General features: G+C 40.4%; 1 long non-coding RNA gene across 1 annotated transcript in view; it reads right to left on the bottom strand.

Annotated features, from left to right (window-relative positions):
• LOC103101793 (uncharacterized) overlaps positions 1 to 162 on the bottom strand; it is a 29,282-nt gene extending 29,120 nt beyond the window's left edge. The window contains exon 1 of the long non-coding RNA XR_008915938.1: positions 108 to 162. This is a non-coding gene — a long non-coding RNA (uncharacterized LOC103101793). The remainder of the gene's footprint in view (positions 1 to 107) is intronic.
• Positions 163 to 18,722: the final 18,560 nt, after the last annotated feature.

The raw sequence follows: 18,722 nt of genomic DNA, 5'->3' as shown, positions 1-18,722 counted from the left end.
GCCTCAGCAAAGCCGAGGACCTGGGAAGTTTCTCAAGAGGATAGTTCTTTCCTGAGGCCAGTCTCTTCAGAGAAAAACCAGCAGTTAAGAGTCAGCTTTTCACTCACCATGTGTCAGTCCAGTCAGGAACAGGATCTCAGGTCCAGTCAGCAGATCAAAGAATGAAGAATTCTCTCTCACAGGAAGTAACAGCTCCTTTTAAAGATGCTTCCTTTGTGTCACTTCCTGTGTCTTCCCCTAATTTTACTTCTACCAATCACAGTTGATTCTTTGTTTTAGGATTGCCCAGGGGCAGTCAGTTGATTTTTGATTTGTCACCCACTATTTCACACATGGGTCACAGACTTCCCACTTAATATGTGAAATAGGGTGTTTATATCTTTGGTGATTAGATCTAAAATGGGCAGATCTTCATACTTGTGCTTTTAAGTAGGATGTTTATACTTCTGGTGATTAAAATCTAAAAACAGGCCTCGGTTACAATTTAAATCTTCACAATCAGGGGAGAGTTAGGTATTTTCATTTTTATAATCAGGGGAGAGTTAAATTTAATCTTCACACTATCCAAGTGATATAGAGCTACCTTACTCATAATACTGTACAGTGTAATTAGAAAGGGCTATGTCCATGGATCATGGAGAAAGAGATAGACTGTTTAGTTTTGTGTAAGAGTTTTCAAAGAGGTGGTATCCTTAAGCTGAGGGACCCAATTGGAACTAGAGCATGATTAGTGGGTTTTGAGTAGATTCCTTGTCTTCTATATTTTTTACCTTCTTTGGTCCTTTGCCCCTTCCACCCCTTTCTCTTTTTCTCTTTTCTGTTCATATCACTGGACAGGGGCTCAGAAACTCTAGGGTCTAATTTCAGGTACTTGCTACTATGTGATACTTGCTAGCTATGTAACCTTGGATAAGTCTCTTTGTTGCTGGGAGCTTGAGGTGAACCCCTGGGGTTTGGGACAGGTGCCCTTTACAAGAGTGCAAGACTCCATAACTTAGCTTAAAAATAAAGAGAATTTTATTAATTTGGAATTAATGTTGAAGTACCTGGGAGAATAGGCGCAAGAGTGAGCACTGCTTCCTAGAGAAGATGGATTCTGGGTTTTTTATACCCTATTGTCAACAGGTGCTATATGATTAGAGAAGGGAATGGAATGAGGTTAGTCAAGAGTAGGGGATATTTGTTATCTGACCAGGGTTTATGTCCCAAGACACAAGGGGTGACTGGCATAGTTTAGGGGGCAAGCAGTTGTCTTAGATACAACCTGATGGTATCAAAGCATAGCCAGGAGTTGTATCTCTGTGTCCATCTCAAAATCTAGGGGAGTTTCCAAGGAATATTTCTCTCGGGGTTATTACCTTATCATGAGTCTCTAAGGCCCAAAGTCACCTTTTCCTCAGCATCACAAGAATAACAAGGAAGAGAAAGAATTTTCTACTTGTGGAATTTGGGGTATAAAAGGAAACCCAGAGTCCCATACCACCTTGACCTCTCTGATCTCAGTTTTCTCATTTGCAAAAAGTGGATAATAATTATCTGCTTTGTCTAACTTATATTAGAGCCATGATGGCGAACCTATCACAAGTGTGTCAGCACTGACACACATAGCCATTTTCAATGACACATGGCTATATGTGGGCTCAGCACGCCTCAGGGCCCAGAAGCCACCCGGGGAGCCATGCACGCACAGCCATGGCCATGGCCATGCCCTGGCCTGGCCCAGGGGGAGGGTTGCTCCACATGCTGGCCACAGGGGGCGAGCAGCTGGTGGCACATGCCAGGTGGCAGACTGGCTGCGAAGGGGTGGGGTGGGGCAGAGCCAGGCTGGAGAAATACTTGGAGGGGCTCTGGCCCACATGCAACAGAGGAGTGCCTAGAACCCATTATCAGACACTTTTAGCACCCTGAAAAATATAGCAATGGTTTTTTACTCACAATTTTTCCTTCTATGTACTTTTGTAAGACCTTATTCTCAGTGTTAAATAATATCAAAACCAACAAAAGAAACTGATTGACAGATAAAGTTAGTAGAGCTTGCTTGGGCTTGAAGTGTACAAAATACCAACCTTTAATTGCAGATTTAGCTAATGAAATTCAGCAACAAAAAAGTCACTAATAGGCAGATTAGTTAAAGAATGCCCCCTCCCCCTCACTTATCTTAGTTCATGGCATCCCAGACAAGTTAAATAATATCAAGACCAACAAAAGAAACCAACTGACAGATGAACAAAGAAGTCACTAAGTGATAAATAATTAGTTTTTGGTTTATTAAATACAGTTATATATTACAATTATGCATTTTGTTATTTAAATTATAAATATCATGAAATTATGGTTTTTTTCTCAAAGTGACACACCACCCGAGCTATGCTTGTTTTTTTGGCAAATTTTGACACACCAAGCTCAAAAGTTTGCCCATCACTGTATTAGAGCCTACCTTAAGAAACTATAATGAAATTGTAAACATGAGAGCACTTGGTTATCAACATTGATATTTGTATAGATATATAGTATAGTTTATAGTTTTAATTATTCCTCCTTTAGATCCAGAGGAGTTGTAATAGATAATATTGAGGAGGTATATCTGATGGGTAAATGATAACTAATAAATCAGGTAGTTATCTTCTTTTGCCTATCCTCCTCCCTATATACCTCCCTTTCTCCCTTTTCCTCACTCTTCTTCAGCCTTCCTTCCTCTCCTCTTCTTCTCTTCAACTTCCCCTTCCCTTGTTCTTCTGATTTCTAAATCAGTCAGAGTGAGTTAATGATGTTTCAAAGGAAAACACTATCTTTTTTATCTTAAGTAAGGGTTTTTTGGGGGAAGACAGGAAGAGATGGAGGATGGAAGTAAGAGGGTTGGGGGTTTCGCTAATTCTATAATTAGCCTTAGATTGGAGGATATTAAGAGAATGGTTAATAGGTCTAGTATTTCAGTCACTATCACCAACAGTACAAGTTAGAGAGATATATGGACTATTGTCCTTCTTCCTCTTCTGCCTTCAAAGTCACTAGGCCACCTCCAGCTTGATTATCCCAAGTCCCAGAGATAAACCCAGCTTCTTCCTTCCCTGATTCAAAGGCAATCAGGAAATCAGTCAGGACCCTGATTCAAAGGCAACCACCATCAGCCAAGTCCAGAATTCAGTTGGTTTGGCTCCAAACTGTCTTTCCGGTAACATTCCAAATCAGAATCTTGATTTGACTGAGTCAAGTCATCACTCTGTTGCTTCTTGTCTTGCTGCTTGCTTTCTCTCTGGCTTTTGCATACTTTCCCAATTCCTCTTTCACAGAAACTAGGTGGCCCAGTAAACAGAACATTGAACCTGGGGTCAAGAAGACAAGTTTAAATTTAGTCTCAGATACTTACTAGCTGTATAATCCAGGACAAGTCAAGCAACCTCCATATGACTTAGTTTCCTCCTCTGAAAAATAGGGATAATAACAGCATCCCCTCCCTGACCACAAGTAGGTTTTGAGAATCCAATAAGAAAATATTTGTCATATGCCTTGCATAGTAGGTTGTTGAAAGGGGGGAAAATTTTTAGGGCTTCACCCCTAAAATTAGGCAAGTTCAGGAAAAAATTATAGCAGGAGGAATTTATTATCACATTAGGCACTTAGTATTAAGTGGACCTGGCCTGAAATTCTGGCTACCCCCAAATTTTAAATAACCAATTTAGAAGTGATACAAATACAAATTAAGAAGGAAATGAATTAATATTGTCATTATAATCTGGATAGATAACTAATTTTCTAAGCAGTAATCAAAGCATCCATGGCTAGAACATAGAGAAACTTCGCTATGAGAAGCTGGTAATGTTTGTCTATGTGGCCCTTTGTCAATGAAAGGACTTCTAATATGTTCCTTTGCAGTTTCCTATCACTCATCTCTCCGAAGGGATTGGAAATTAGGGCACATTTGGATAAATTTTTAAATAATTCCCTCACTTGGTGCTAACCATCCTTAATCTGGTAGCACCATATATTATAATTTTGTTATATCCTCAACTATATGATTCTAATCTCTGTTGCTTGTGCTAAATCAATTTGAGCAAGCCCTAGTGCCTATAAACTGGTGGTCTTAAACTCACAATAGGAAACAAGTATACTTTGGATCATAAAGTGTAATTAGAATCTGTTACATTAAAAACTACAAGTCCTGCTTCTTCCGGTTAAGATGGTGGCTTAGAGAAAGCTCAAGTTCAGATCTCCGGAAAAACCTTCCCGACCGATCTCAAACTATAAGCTCCTAAGGCGCCGAAATTCAAAACGATCAACAGCACAGACCCTGGGAACCCTCCTCCTGGACCTGGACCCGGTTCAAAAGGTACGGCTCCCCTCAAAAGCCAGAACCCGAGATCCCTCGGACCTCAGGGGTAGGAGCGCAGAGTCCAAGGCTCCCGGAAGCCGCAGCCCTGCCGGCTGGGCTCAGAGAGCAGAACCCTCAGGGCCTTCTACAGTCCCTGTGAAAGTTACTGCCTGGGGCTTCCGCTGCAGAGAGCTGGTCGAAACAACAGCAACCCTCAGGGCGGGCAAGACAGCCTCACGGGCTGGATCCTGCTATCCAAGTCTCAGTGAAAGTCCTTGCCCTCAGAGCTTGGGCTAGCTGCAGCCCATCCCCCCCCCGCAGGCTGACGAAACAGCCTCACGGCCAGCAATTCTGAAGGCAACTTCCTGAAAGCAACGTGGTCCGACCCTTCCATTCCAGTTCCAGTGAGGCATATTCAGTTTAACCCAGGGAAAGTCATAGAACCATCTGCCCAGGACTAAAGCCTCTGAACACCAGACAGAGACAAGAAAAACCAATCCTCCACATTCAGAGATGGAAAACTCCACAGAAGCACAGAAGCCCCAAAATACCAAGAAAAATAAGAAGAAAGGGGCGACTTTGGACACATTCTATGGAGCCAAAATACAAAATACAGAGCAGATAGAAGATAATATAAAAGAAAATGCTCCAAAACCTTCCAAAGGAAATGGAAACTCTCCACAAACCTATGAAGAATTTGAATCAGAAATGACCAAAAAGATGGAAGCCTTCTGGGAGGAAAAGTTGGAAATAATGCAAAAGAAATTCACGCATCTACAAAACCAGTTTGACCAAACTGTAAAAGAAAACCAGGCTTTAAAGGCCAGAATCAGGCAGCTGGAAGACAACGATCGTGTAAAAGAGCAAGAATCAATAAAGCAAAGCCAAAATACCAAGAAATTAGAAGAGAACATAAAATATCTCACCGACAAGGTGATAGATCTGGAAAATAGGGGGAGAAGGGATAATTTAAGAATAATTGGACTCCCAGAAAAGCCAGAAATAAACACCAAACTGGACATGGTGATACAAGATATAATCAAAGAAAATTGCCCAGAGATTCTAGAACAAGGGGGCAATACAGCCACTGACAGAGCCCACAGAACACCTTCTACACTAAACCCCCAAAAGACAACTCCCAGGAATGTAATTGCCAAATTCCAAAGCTATCAAACAAAAGAAAAAATCCTACAGGAAGCCAGAAAAAGACAATTTAGATATAAAGGAATGCCAATCAGGGTCACACAAGACCTTGCAAGTTCTACTCTGAATGATCGTAAGGCATGGAACATGATCTTCAGAAAGGCAAGAGAGCTGGGTCTCCAACCAAGAATCAGCTACCCAGCAAAACTGACTATATACTTCCAAGGGAAAGTATGGGCATTCAACAAAATAGAAGACTTCCAACTTTTTGCAAAGAAAAGACCAGAGCTCTGTGGAAAGTTTGATACCGAAAATCAAAGAGCAAGGAATACCTGAAAAGGTAAATATTAAGGAAAGGGGAAAATGTTATCTTCTTCTTTTACTCAAACTCTCTTCTATAAGGACTACATTTATATCAACCTATGTATACTAATATGTGGGGAAAATGTAATGTATAAATAGGGGGTAAAAGAAAGACCAAATAGAATAATCATTCTCACACAAAGATTCATATGGGAAGGGGAGGGGAAGAAAACTCCTATAAGAAGGAGAGGAAGAGGGGGGGGGATTTACTTAAACCTCAATCTCAGGGAAATCAACTCTGAGAGGGAAAAACATCCAGATCCATTGGGATCTTGAATTCTATCTTACCCAACAAGGGTAAGGAGAAGGGAAAACCAAGGGGGGGAGGGGGAGAGGGAGAACAAAAAGGGAGGGAAAGAGAGGGGGGAAGGGGAGGGAACAAAAAGGGAAGGACTAAAAAGGGAAACATCAAGGGAGGGGACAAGGGGGACTGTTTCAAAGTAAATCACTGGACTAAAAGGTAGAGCCGAAGAAGAATAGGTTAGAATTAGGGAAGGCAATCAAAATGCCAGGGAGTCCACAAATGACAATCATAACTTTGAACGTGAATGGGATGAACTCACCCATAAAACGTAGACGAATAGCAGAATGGATTAGAATCCAAAACCCTACCATATGTTGTCTTCAAGAAACACACATGAGGCGGGTTGACACCCACAAGGTCAGAATTAAAGGATGGAGTAAGACCTTCTGGGCTTCAACTGATAGAAAGAAGGCAGGAGTGGTAATCATGATATCCGATAAAGCCAATGCAAAAATAGACCTGATCAAAAGGGATAGGGAAGGTAATTATATTTTGTTAAAAGGGACTATAGACAATGAGGAAATATCATTAATCAATATGTATGCACCAAATAATATAGCACCCAAATTTCTAATGGAGAAACTAGGAGAATTGAAGGAAGAAATAGACAATAAAACCATACTAGTGGGAGACTTAAACCAACCATTATCAAATTTAGATAAATCAAATCAAAAAATAAATAAGAAAGAGGTAAAAGAAGTGAATGAAATCTTATAAAAATTAGAATTAATAGACATATGGAGAAAAATAAATAGGGATAAAGAGGAATACACCTTCTTCTCAGCACCACATGGCACATTCACAAAAATTGACCATACATTAGGTCACAGAAACATAGCACACAAATGCAGAAAAGCAGAAATAATGAATGCAGCCTTCTCAGATCACAAGGCAATAAAAATAATGATTAGTAATGGTACATGGGAAACCAAATCTAAAACCAATTGGAAATTAAACAATATGATACTCCAAAACCGTTTAGTTAAAGAAGAAATCATAGAAACAATTAATAATTTCATCGAGGAAAATGACAATGGCGAAACATCCTTTCAAACCTTTTGGGATGCAGCCAAAGCAGTAATCAGAGGTAAATTCATATCCCTGAATGCTTATATTAACAAACAAGGGAGAGCAGAGATCAATCAATTGGAAATGCAAATGAAAAAACTGGAAAGTGATCAAATTAAAAACCCCCAGCAGAAAACCAAATTAGAAATCCTAAAAATTAAGGGAGAAATTAATAAAATCGAAAGTGATAGAACTATTGATTTAATAAATGAGACAAGAAGCTGGTACTTTGAAAAAACAAACAAAATAGACAAGGTACTGGTCAATCTAATTAAAAAAAGGAAGGAAGAAAAGCAAATTCACAGCATTAAAGATGAAAAGGGGGACAGCACCTCTGATGAAGAGGAAATTAAGGCAATCATTAGAAATTACTTTGCCCAATTACATGGCAATAAATACACCAATTTAGGAGAAATGGATGAATATATACAAAAATACAAACTGCCTAGACCAACAGAAGAGGAAATAGAATTCCTAAATAATCCCATATCAGAAATTGAAATCCAACAAGCCATCAAAGAACTTCCTAAGAAAAAATCCCCAGGGCCTGATGGATTCACCTGTGAATTCTATCAAACATTCAGAGAACAGTTAATCCCAATACTACACAAACTATTTGACATAATAAGCAAAGAGGGAGTTCTACCAAACTCCTTTTACGACACAAACATGGTACTGATTCCAAAACCAGGCAGGTCAAAAACAGAGAAAGAAAACTATAGGCCAATCTCCCTAATGAATATAGATGCAAAAATCTTAAATAGGATACTAGCAAAAAGACTCCAGCAAGTGATCAGAAGGATCATTCACCATGATCAAGTAGGATTCATACCAGGGATGCAGGGCTGGTTCAACATTAGGAAAACCATCCACATAATTGACCACATCAACAAGCAAACTAGCAAGAACCACATGATTATCTCAATAGATGCAGAAAAAGCCTTTGATAAAATACAACACCCATTCCTATTAAAAACACTAGAAAGCATAGGAATAGAAGGGTCATTCCTAAAAATAATAAACAGTATATATCTAAAACCAACAGCTAATATCATCTGCAATGGGGATAAACTAGATGCATTCCCAATAAGATCAGGAGTGAAACAAGGATGCCCATTATCACCTCTACTATTTGACATTGTACTAGAAACACTAGCAGTAGCAATTAGAGAAGATAAAGGAATTGAAGGCATCAAAATAGGCAAGGAGGAGACCAAGTTATCACTCTTTGCGGATGACATGATGGTCTACTTAAAGAATCCTAGAGATTCAACCAAAAAGCTAATTGAAATAATCAACAACTTTAGCAAAGTTGCAGGATACAAAATAAACCCACATAAATCATCAGCTTTTCTATATATCTCCAACACAGCTCAGCAGCAAGAACTAGAAAGAGAAATCCCATTCAAAATCACCTTAGACAAAATAAAATACCTAGGAATCTATCTCCCAAGACAAACACAGGAACTATATGAACACAACTACAAAACACTCGCCACACAACTAAAACTAGACTTGAACAAATGGAAAAACATTAACTGCTCATGGATAGGACGAGCCAATATAATAAAAATGATCATCCTACCCAAACTTATTTATCTATTTAGTGCCATACCCATTGAACTACCAAAATACTTCTTCACTGATTTAGAAAAAACCATAACAAAGTTCATTTGGAAGAACAAAAGATCAAGGATATCCAGGGAAATAATGAAAAAAAACACATATGATGGGGGCCTTGCAGTCCCTGACCTAAAACTATATTACAAAGCAGCAGTCATCAAAACAATTTGGTACTGGCTAAGAAACAGAAAGGAAGATCAGTGGAATAGACTGGGGGAAAGCGACCTCAGCAAGACAGTATACGATAAACCCAAAGATCCCAGCTTTTGGGACAAAAATCCACTATTCGATAAAAACTGCTGGGAAAATTGGAAGACAGTGTGGGAGAGACTAGGAATAGATCAACACCTCACACCCTACACCAAGATAAATTCAAAATGGGTGAGTGACTTAAACATAAAGAAGGAAACCATAAGTAAATTGGGTAAACACAGAATAGTATACATGTCAGACCTTTGGGAGGGGAAAGGCTTTAAAACCAAGCAAGATATAGAAAGAATCACAAAATGTAAAATAAATAATTTTGACTACATCAAACTAAAAAGCTTTTGTACAAACAAAACCAATATAACTAAAATCAGAAGGGAAACAACAAATTGGGAAAAAATCTTCATAGAAACCTCTGACAAAGGTTTAATTACTCATATTTATAAAGAACTAAATCAATTGTACACAAAATCAAGCCATTCTCCAATTGATAAATGGGCAAGGGAAATGGATAGGCAGTTCTCAGATAAAGAAATCAAAACTATTAACAAGCACATGAAGAAGTGTTCTACATCTCTTATAATCAGAGAGATGCAAATCAAAACAACTCTGAGGTATCACCTCACACCTAGCAGATTGGCTAACATAACAGCAAAGGAAAGTAATGAATGCTGGAGGGGGTGTGGCAAAATAGGGACATTAATTCATTGCTGGTGGAGCTGTGAACTGATCCAACCATTCTGGAGGGCAATCTGGAACTATGCCCAAAGGGTGCTAAAAGAATATCTACCCTTTGACCCAGCCATAGCACTGCTGGGTCTGTACCCCAAAGAGATAATGGACACAAAGACTTGTACAAAAATATTCATAGCTGCGCTCTTTGTGGTGGCCCAAAACTGGAAAATGAGGGGATGCCCATCAATTGGGGAATGGCTGAACAAACTGTGGTATATGTTGGTGATGGAGTACTATTGTGCTAAAAGGAATAATAAAGTGGAGAAGTTCCATGGAGACTGGAACAACCTCCAGGAAGTGATGCAGAGCGAGAGGAGCAGAACCAGGAGAACATTGTACACAGAGACAAACACACTGTGGTATCATCGAACGTAATGGACTTCTCCATTGGTGGTGGTGTAATGTCCCTGAACAACTTGCAGGGACCCAGGAGAAAAAAACACCATTCATAAGCAAAGGATAAACTATGGGAGTGGAAACACCGAGAAAAAGCAACTGCCTGAATACAGAGGTTGAGGGGACATGACAGAGGATAGACTCTAAATGAACACTCTAATGCAAATACTATCAACAAAGCAATGGGTTCAAATCAAGAAAACATCTAATGCCCAGTGGACTTACGCGTCGGCTATGGGAGGTGGGGGGGGGAGGAAAAGAAAATGATCTATGTCTTTAACGAATAATGCTTGGAAATGATCAAATAAAATATATATAAAAAAATATTAAAAAAAAAAATCCAAGTAAAGAGTAGGGTTTGGAGAACTGGGAGCCTAATGAGGGGATAAAAGCTAAAAGGTAAGGGGCTTCTGTCCATAAAATATGTCCAATTGCCACCTGGTGTTAGAAGTTAGGGTAACAAAAAGCCAATTTCCTCATTTTTTCCCCTTGATATTGCTCAGCTATTTAACATGAGAGAAAACAAACAAACAAAATCCCACTGAATTTTCTCTCAGGCTGCTTAGACTTGATCTTTTCCCAATAGGAGAGGCCTGCAAGCATGCTTCTCCCTTTGTCTTAATTGGGTTGGCTAGTCCCTATCTGGCTTGACCTCAGGCTGAAAAAAAATGTCAATTGTAAGTAGAGGATGGTATTACAATTTTAGGGTGCTATGGATAGGCCATGCCTCTTGCTTACCAAGGATGTAATGTGGCCATTCAACATTACAAAAAAAGAAATTAGTTGCTTTTTCTTTAAACTGTTTAGTGCCATTTTTCCCAATTTTTAAGTGTACACCCAAAAAGGAATCTCATGGTATTCTCTGTCTCTGTCCCATTTAGATGCAGAATGGCCAATTCCACACCGGAGGGTCAACAATTGTGCATCCACAGAGGTTGCCCAACCAAGAGCACTCAGTTTAACACTGAGGCGAGCAAGACTTCCCATACACCAGAACGTCTTCCAGTATCAGAAGGGGAAGCCGATAGACAGACCCCAAAATCCAGTGGCCAGACTGATCTGGGGCTGATGGGAGAGAGAGCATGAAAGAGTTCCCACAAATTTATCACCCAAAAGATGGGGCTTTCAGGAGTCAAAGAAAAGGCTCCTTCCTACCTGAGAAGCTGTGTCCTCATGGACCATCCGGGGTACAGGAGTAGCTTTCAGGAGAGCCAAAAACATTGGGCACCAAGATGTTATGGGGTGCAGATGTGTACCCCTGGGGTTTGGGAAGGACACCTTTTGCAAGAATGCAAGACTCCAAACTTAGCTTAAAAACAAAAAGAGAAATTTATTAATTTAGGAGGTAATGTTGAAAATGGCCAGGAGGATAGCAAGGTGGAACAGCAAGATGGGGAGCAGTTCCTTGGGAGGACAGCATGGATGTAAAGGCTGTTCCCCATGAGGACAGCATGGATAGAAAAGTTGTCCCCCAGACGACACCAGTTCTGGGGATTTTATACTCTTTACAACAGATGCTATGTCATGGTGTGGATGTGACCTAAAGTGCTAGTCACTCAGGCATTTGGTGGGGTGAGGTGGTCATCTTACTGGGGTCTGCCTGGAGGCATAAAGATTCCTTAACAAACAGATATCTTGAGATGTAGCCTGATAGGATTGAGGTGTAGCCTGGAGGTACATCTCTCTGTCCATAATAGTTTGCCTGAGTTTCTGGGGGTACAATGCCCATGTCATCCTGACTCCAGGAACTTTCTTTGTGTGTTTATGAGAACATTTATGTGTTCTTCTTCAGTCATTTTAGTCATGTCCTACTCTGTGACTCCATTTGGGGTTTTCTTGGCAAAGATACTGGTGTGGCTTGCCATTTCCTTCTCCAGCTCATTTTATAAATGAAGAAACTAAGGCCAACGGGGTGAAGTGACTTGCCCAGGGTCACCCACCTAGTAAATATTTGAGGCTGGATTAAATTCATGTCTTCCTGACTCCAGGCCTAGCTCTGTATGTTGTGGGCCACCCATGTGCCCTTACATTTATATACCTCTATGAGTAGTTTTTAAGAATCTTCATCATTCTTTGAAGCTCAGATTAGGCTTCATCTACTCCATAAAGCCTTCCCTGTCTTCCCTGCTGAAAGTGTTCTCTTACCTATTACATATCTGGAACTTTCCCTTAACATCAGTTATTTTGTATCTTAAGAATCTATGTACATGTCATTGTCTTCCCTCTTACCAGTTATCTCTGCCTCAGTGAAGGCAGAGATACTAATTATTTTATTGTAATTGTATAATTTTTATTTATGAATAATCAGTACTTAGCGCTGTGTCTTTGCATATAATAGGTGCTTATGAATATTTACAAACTATGTGTGTGTGGAACAAGGAAGTAGATGGTCAGATGTGTGTTTCTGAAGCAACAGTGACCTCTGCTGTCTGTGCTCAGATTCCGTAAGTTCTGATGTTCATTGGTTCTCTCTATCTTCTCCTTTAGTTGGTGGATGGAAGGTTCTTCCTTAGTGCTAGCTAAAATATCTTGTAAACTTGATCAGTTCTTTCTCCATTCTTAACTGGCTGTGGATACTAGTAATTCCATGATTCTAATGTTGTGGGGGTGAAGAGGTGCACCCCTGGGGTTCAGGAAGGATACCTTTTGCAAGAATGCAAGACCCCGAAACTTAGCTTAAAAATAAAAGAGAAATTTATTAATTTAAAAAGTAATTTTGAGGGGGGCAGCTGGGTAGCTCAGTGGATTGAGAGCCAGGCCTAGAGACGGGAGGTCCTAGGTTCAAATCTGGCCTCAGACACTTCCCAGCTGTGTGACCCTGGGCAAGTCACTTGACCCCCATTGCCTAGCCCTTACCACTCTTCTGCCTTGGAGCCAATACACAGTATTGACTCCAAGAAGGAAGGTAAGGGTTTCAAAAAAAAAAAAGAAAGTAATTTTGAGAATGCCCAGGAGGATAGTACAGGTGGGACAGCAAGATGGAAGGCTGCTCCTTGGGAAGACAGCATGGATGGAAAGGCTGTCACCCTGGGAGGACAGCATGTATGGAAAAGCTGTTCCCCAGACAAATCAATTCTGGGGATTTTATACTCTTTACAACAGATGCTGTGTCATGATGTGGACATGACTCTAGAGTGGTAACCACTCAGGCATTTGGTCAGGGGTTTGGCTATCTGACTGGGGTCTGCCTGGAGACACAGGGAATGACCCTCATAAAAGATTCTTTAGTTTTAGGGAACAGACAGATGTCTGAGACACAGCCTGATAGTATTGAGGTGTAGCCTGGAGATGTATCTCTCTGTCCATCTTAAATCTAAAGGAGGATCAAAGGAGGATAATCTTCTCGGGGTTTTATAGGAGTTATTAGATGTTTTGGGTTAGGAGTCACGAGGATGTATGGGAGCAAAGGAATTTCCCTGATAATAGTTTGCCTGAGTTTCTGTGGGTACAATGCCCATGTCACTAAGAGATAATATTTAGAGTTCAAGACCACTTCCTTGGTTTCCTCCACCCAACCCTTCCTCTTACTTTGCTCTATGATGTCTTGTTTATTTTTCTATATTACTGTACAGATCTTTACTGGAAAGCAGAAACATGATGAATGAATTAGGATGTCTTAGTTTTCCTCCCATCTTCAAGACCTGATAACCCTTACTCTAAGGTATGACAACACTCGTCTGCCAAAGAAACTTCTACCTAAAATATCAATTTGATTGTTCCAATTCAGTTATGGAAAAATACATCTTTGGTTCCTGATAAGGGTTCCCTGTGGTCAGATTGCTGGTTTATGATTAGAACTATTTTGCCCAGGCATTTATCATAGCAACCAAGGGGTGGGGGAGGGTAGCAGTTATTTTTCTTGGGCAGGTGGTTAAAATTTAATCAGCCACTGGAAAGAAAGGGGAGTGTGTGTGTGTGTGTGTGTGTGTGTGTGTGTGTGTGTGTGTGTGTGTGTGTGTGTGCTTTACTCTTCCATTTGCAATAGTGTGGTATGGGACTGTGGAGATCTATGACATTAGTGGGGGGGACTATGACGACCTTGAATGGGAATTGTTCTTGGAATGGTAGCCAGTTATGGAGCCCACAGCTGGTATTGGCACTAGGCATTTCCCAGATAACTTTCAGCATCCTGTCTCTGGTCTCCAATGGGATGGTCACCACAGTCAACTTGGCATACCATGATCTCTACCACACCATCTTCATGCTCTTTGGCCACCTGGCCTTGTCAGACCTTTTGTCCAGCTCATCTAGCCTCTGGATCTGTATGCTATTACTGGATCATCCAACAACATCATTTGGGGTTCCCATGATCTCCTGGTACCATATGACCTTTTTTTCAACCTTGATTCTTTCTCCCATCGACAACCTGGTCAATATTTGTATGGAGCAATACCTGATATTAGTGGATAGGGAACTGAGTGCTCTAGCTATGGTAAGAGAAAAGAAATGACTGTAATCTTGGTTAAATGTATCCTTGCAGTTACTCTGGATTAACTACCTCTGCTATCTTGGAATGAATGTTCTGTATGGGTGGTTACCAGCTTTTGGAACTCCATGGTCCCTTTGGTATAGACTATCTAATCTTCATCACCATCCCTCATGGTGTGGTGGCTTTTTTTTCTGCCCCTTTTCAGCTATCTGAGTATTGTTTTGCTGCTGTAATGAAACAGGAGACTGCCATGGAGAATCATGCAGGGGTTTCAGTGAGCATTGCTATTTAGTTGCTGACTCTGGCTTCCTATGCTCCCTTTTTTGCTGGTATTCTGGTGGATGGGACTGGCCGGCATTGCCTTAAGGATCAATACCTTGGCTTCTTTGTGTTTAGAAATGTGACTGTCATTATGATCACCCTCAATGCCCTAAGGAACCCTGAACTCTATAACTCCAAGGTTAAGAATCTGAGCAGTAAGTTTCTTCTCTTCTCTAGGTGCTCTTCCAACCACCAGATCAAAATACAAATCATTATGTACATTTAATACCTGATGTTTATCTCCTCCCTGTACTCTATATCCTTAAGGTTTAGAGTCTATGCAGCAAATTTCTTCTTCTGTTCTGTAGGTGGCTTCCAATAACCATACTTGAATGCAAATCATTAGAGACATTGAATTCCTTATGACTATCCCTTCTCTGAAAACAGGATATTGCCAGGAACACAATGGGGGTGGGCATCATCTACACTGGATTCGTTCTAAGGCAAAAGGATATATATATAATTCACAGGGGAAATTCTTCAATTATCTTGATAAATAACCTTTCCCAAAGATGGGATCGGTTAGAAATCTGTATGTTTTTTTATCATTGCTATTGAATAGTTCATTTTGACTATGTAAGCAGCAGGGACAGGGGTTAACTGCATATTAAAAAAAAAAAAGGATTTGAATCACTTAGGAGAAATCAGTGGATTGTCTGATCATTTATCAGACATGATCATGCTCCAGACTCATTTAGACAAAAACTTTCAGTGTGTGAAGGACAGGGACCCCTCAGAGTTATTGAAATAGTGGCCTGGAATCAAGGTCACTTTAACTTTCTGATGAGAGTTTGAAGAAAGAGGGCTCTTTCCATATATTCTGGTCTTCTAAGTTGTGAGGCAAAGAATATTGGTCCTGGTTCAGCACTGGATGGGGCTGGACAGCTCCTGGTGGCTGAATCACAAAGTAAGCAGAGCCAGTGGCTTGAGGTACTCCACACTTCTGCATGATTCCTCTCCATTCTAGGACCATTTTAACTTGTTTTTATTAGATGTTATGGCTAGAAAACTGATCTTAGACAAGGGTGCAAGTCCTCTCTTTGTGGACAATTGGACAATTCATTTAACCTTCAGAGTACCTCATGAAACTAAGGCTATAAGATGCCAGTCAATCTGATTGAATAGAGGTTCCTCACCAAGACCTCTCTGTACCAATGTAGTCACAGGTCAGGTGCAAAAATAAATAAATACATGCATATATAAGAGTGGTGAAAAAGTCAAAAGTGATTTGTCCCTTAAATGGGTCCCTGAGTTCCAATGCACTTTCCTATTCCATCCCTTAGGTTAAAAAGACAATACAAAACCACTTTTAACCATAAAAAGGTTGCCTTTTTTACAGAAGATGAAATTGAGTCCTAGTGAGGACCTATCTTTTAAAAAATTGGCCTTATCACATGTAATTGAAAAAGAGAAAAGGAATTGGAAGTGAAAATTTTAATTCATCCAATTAAAAAAATAAAATTGGTATTATCAAAAGCTTACGATAACTCTAGGCCTCTAGGTCCCACATTAAATTTCTTAGGCAGTAAATAGCAGAACCAGGGTTTAGACTCTGATTATCAGTCTGCCAAAATCATTGTGCTTTTCACTACAATAAAAGGAGTCTTTATTTTAGGTCTTAAGTGACAGGTTTCCCTTGTTTGTTTTTAAAATAGATCGTGGAGACCTTCAGCTCATTCTTTCCCATCTCTTACCCTCTCTGATATTCTTCTAAATTCTTGGAGGCTGGAGATCAAAACAGTGATAAAATGTTGAGGAGGCAATGACTCCCATTTGCCCTACTCCATTGAAGGCTCAAGTCAGAATTTGAGCCATAGTCAGAGCAAGACAAAGCAGTATCATCTAAAAGGTTAGGAGGAGGAGAAAGGTAGGGGTCAGGAGGGATGGGTGGAGCATGAGGGTTGAGTTGTTTGAACACTTCATGGGAACAGAAAGTAGACACTAAAGCATTTATAGCATTTACTCTACATGACAGAGATAATTATCATCTCTGGCAGATGGTGAGGTTCCCTTGGATATCTTTCATATCTTCTAGGGAAAAACCCTGGTTTCTGCTCTGGCCGTGGGAGTGCCCTTAATTCCTGTCTTCTGGTCCCCATAGGAGAGGGGACAGAAGAGGACCTGTGAAAAGGTAGAGTGGTCACCCCAGGGGAGAGTAAATGAACAGAAGATATGAGTCTCTATTCCTTGCCACCTCCATCTGTATCCCTTCAGATCTTTCTCCACCTCGGTTTTCTTGAAGATATGGTTGAAGGAGGGGGCATCTAAGTGGCTCAGTGGATTGAGATCCAGGCCCAGAGATGTCCTGGGTTCAAATCTGACCTCAGACACTTTCCTAACTGTGTGACCCTGGGCAAGTCACTATTGCCCTATTGCCTAGCCCTTACCACCCGTCTGCCTTAGAACCAACACCCAGTATTGATTCTAAGACAGAAGGTAAGGGTTTAAAAAAGAGAGAGAGATGGTTGAAAAAGGACTCAAGGAGCTATCATTGATTCAAGAAGGGAAGGGCCATGTTGGGTGTGTGAAGGTCAGGCTCCCACTCTAGGCCTTGGTTGCTTCTCTGACTGGCACACCCAAGCAAAGAAATCCAAAGGAATGCTTTCACCAGGTTGGATGTGCTTGCCTTAGTTTCAGAGTCACACCAGGTTCTCTCAAATACCTCTCTAAAAAGATCCTTTCTTCCCTCAAACACAACCACTACTCTAGTGCTGGCCCTCCTCATCTCACCTTGATTATTACAATAGGTGGCTTCCAGGTTTGCCTTCATCAAGTCTTTCCCCATTCTAATCTATCTTCCATTCAGTCACTAAAATCTCAAAGTGATTTTCTTAAAGCAAAGATTTAATTAATGTCTTAAAGCACAAATCACTCCCCATCACCACCTCCATAGTTAGTAAACTCCCAATTGCCTCCAAAAGCAACACTCTGGCATTCAAAGCCTTTTGCATTCTAGCTCCCTCTTACCTTTCCATTCTTCTGACATCTTACTCCAGGATAAGTATTCTTCCATTCAGTGATACTGAGCTCCTGGCTATTCTACAAACAAGACAGTCCATTTTTCAGCCCCAGTTATTCTCTCTGGCAGTCCCTATACCTGGAATGATCTCTCTTCTGATCCAACTACTGACCTCCCTGGTTAAGAAAATCTCACTTTTTACTAGAAACCTTCCCTAATCCCTCTTACTTTCAGTGCCTTCCTTCTGTTAATTATTTCCTATTAATCCAGTATTTAGCTTGCTTTGTATATATTTGTTTGCATGTCTTAAATTTTAAGCTCCTTGAAGGCAGGGACAGTCTTTAGCTTCTTTTTTATATCCTATGTACAGTGTTGGACACATAGTGGGCATTTAATAAATGTTCATTGATTAATTGGAGGGGGTGAGGTGAAACTCAGTTTTATGTAAAGTCATGTGTAAACAAGAAAGTAAATAATCTTAGAACCTGGTCCAAGGACACCCTTCACTGAAGATAGGGAGAGGAAGTTTAGGATTGTTTTGACCCCTTGGCTATGATCTAGGAGAAATCTACATCATGGGATTTAAAGATACAAGGAGCTTTAGAAATTAGCCAATTCCCTCATTTTATAAAATAATCTCTACCATCATGATGTCCAGAAATTCATCTTCTAGCAAGATCACATCAACTCTGAAACACATTTCCTCGGTATCACTGCTTTGAGGCAACTTTCCCTTTGACTGGAGGTGAAAGGTGAACTTAGGAGAACTTTTCCCAGAACTTCCATTTAAGTAGGGAACCTGAGGCAGTCATTCATCATTTCCCACCCTGACTGCAGAATCTGGTCATGCCCTTTCAGGGCCAGG

Source organism: Monodelphis domestica, chromosome 2 (genome assembly GCF_027887165.1).
Source record: "Monodelphis domestica isolate mMonDom1 chromosome 2, mMonDom1.pri, whole genome shotgun sequence".
NCBI classification, from domain to species: domain Eukaryota; kingdom Metazoa; phylum Chordata; class Mammalia; order Didelphimorphia; family Didelphidae; genus Monodelphis; species Monodelphis domestica.
This window is presented reverse-complemented; position numbering and strand designations above follow the sequence as displayed.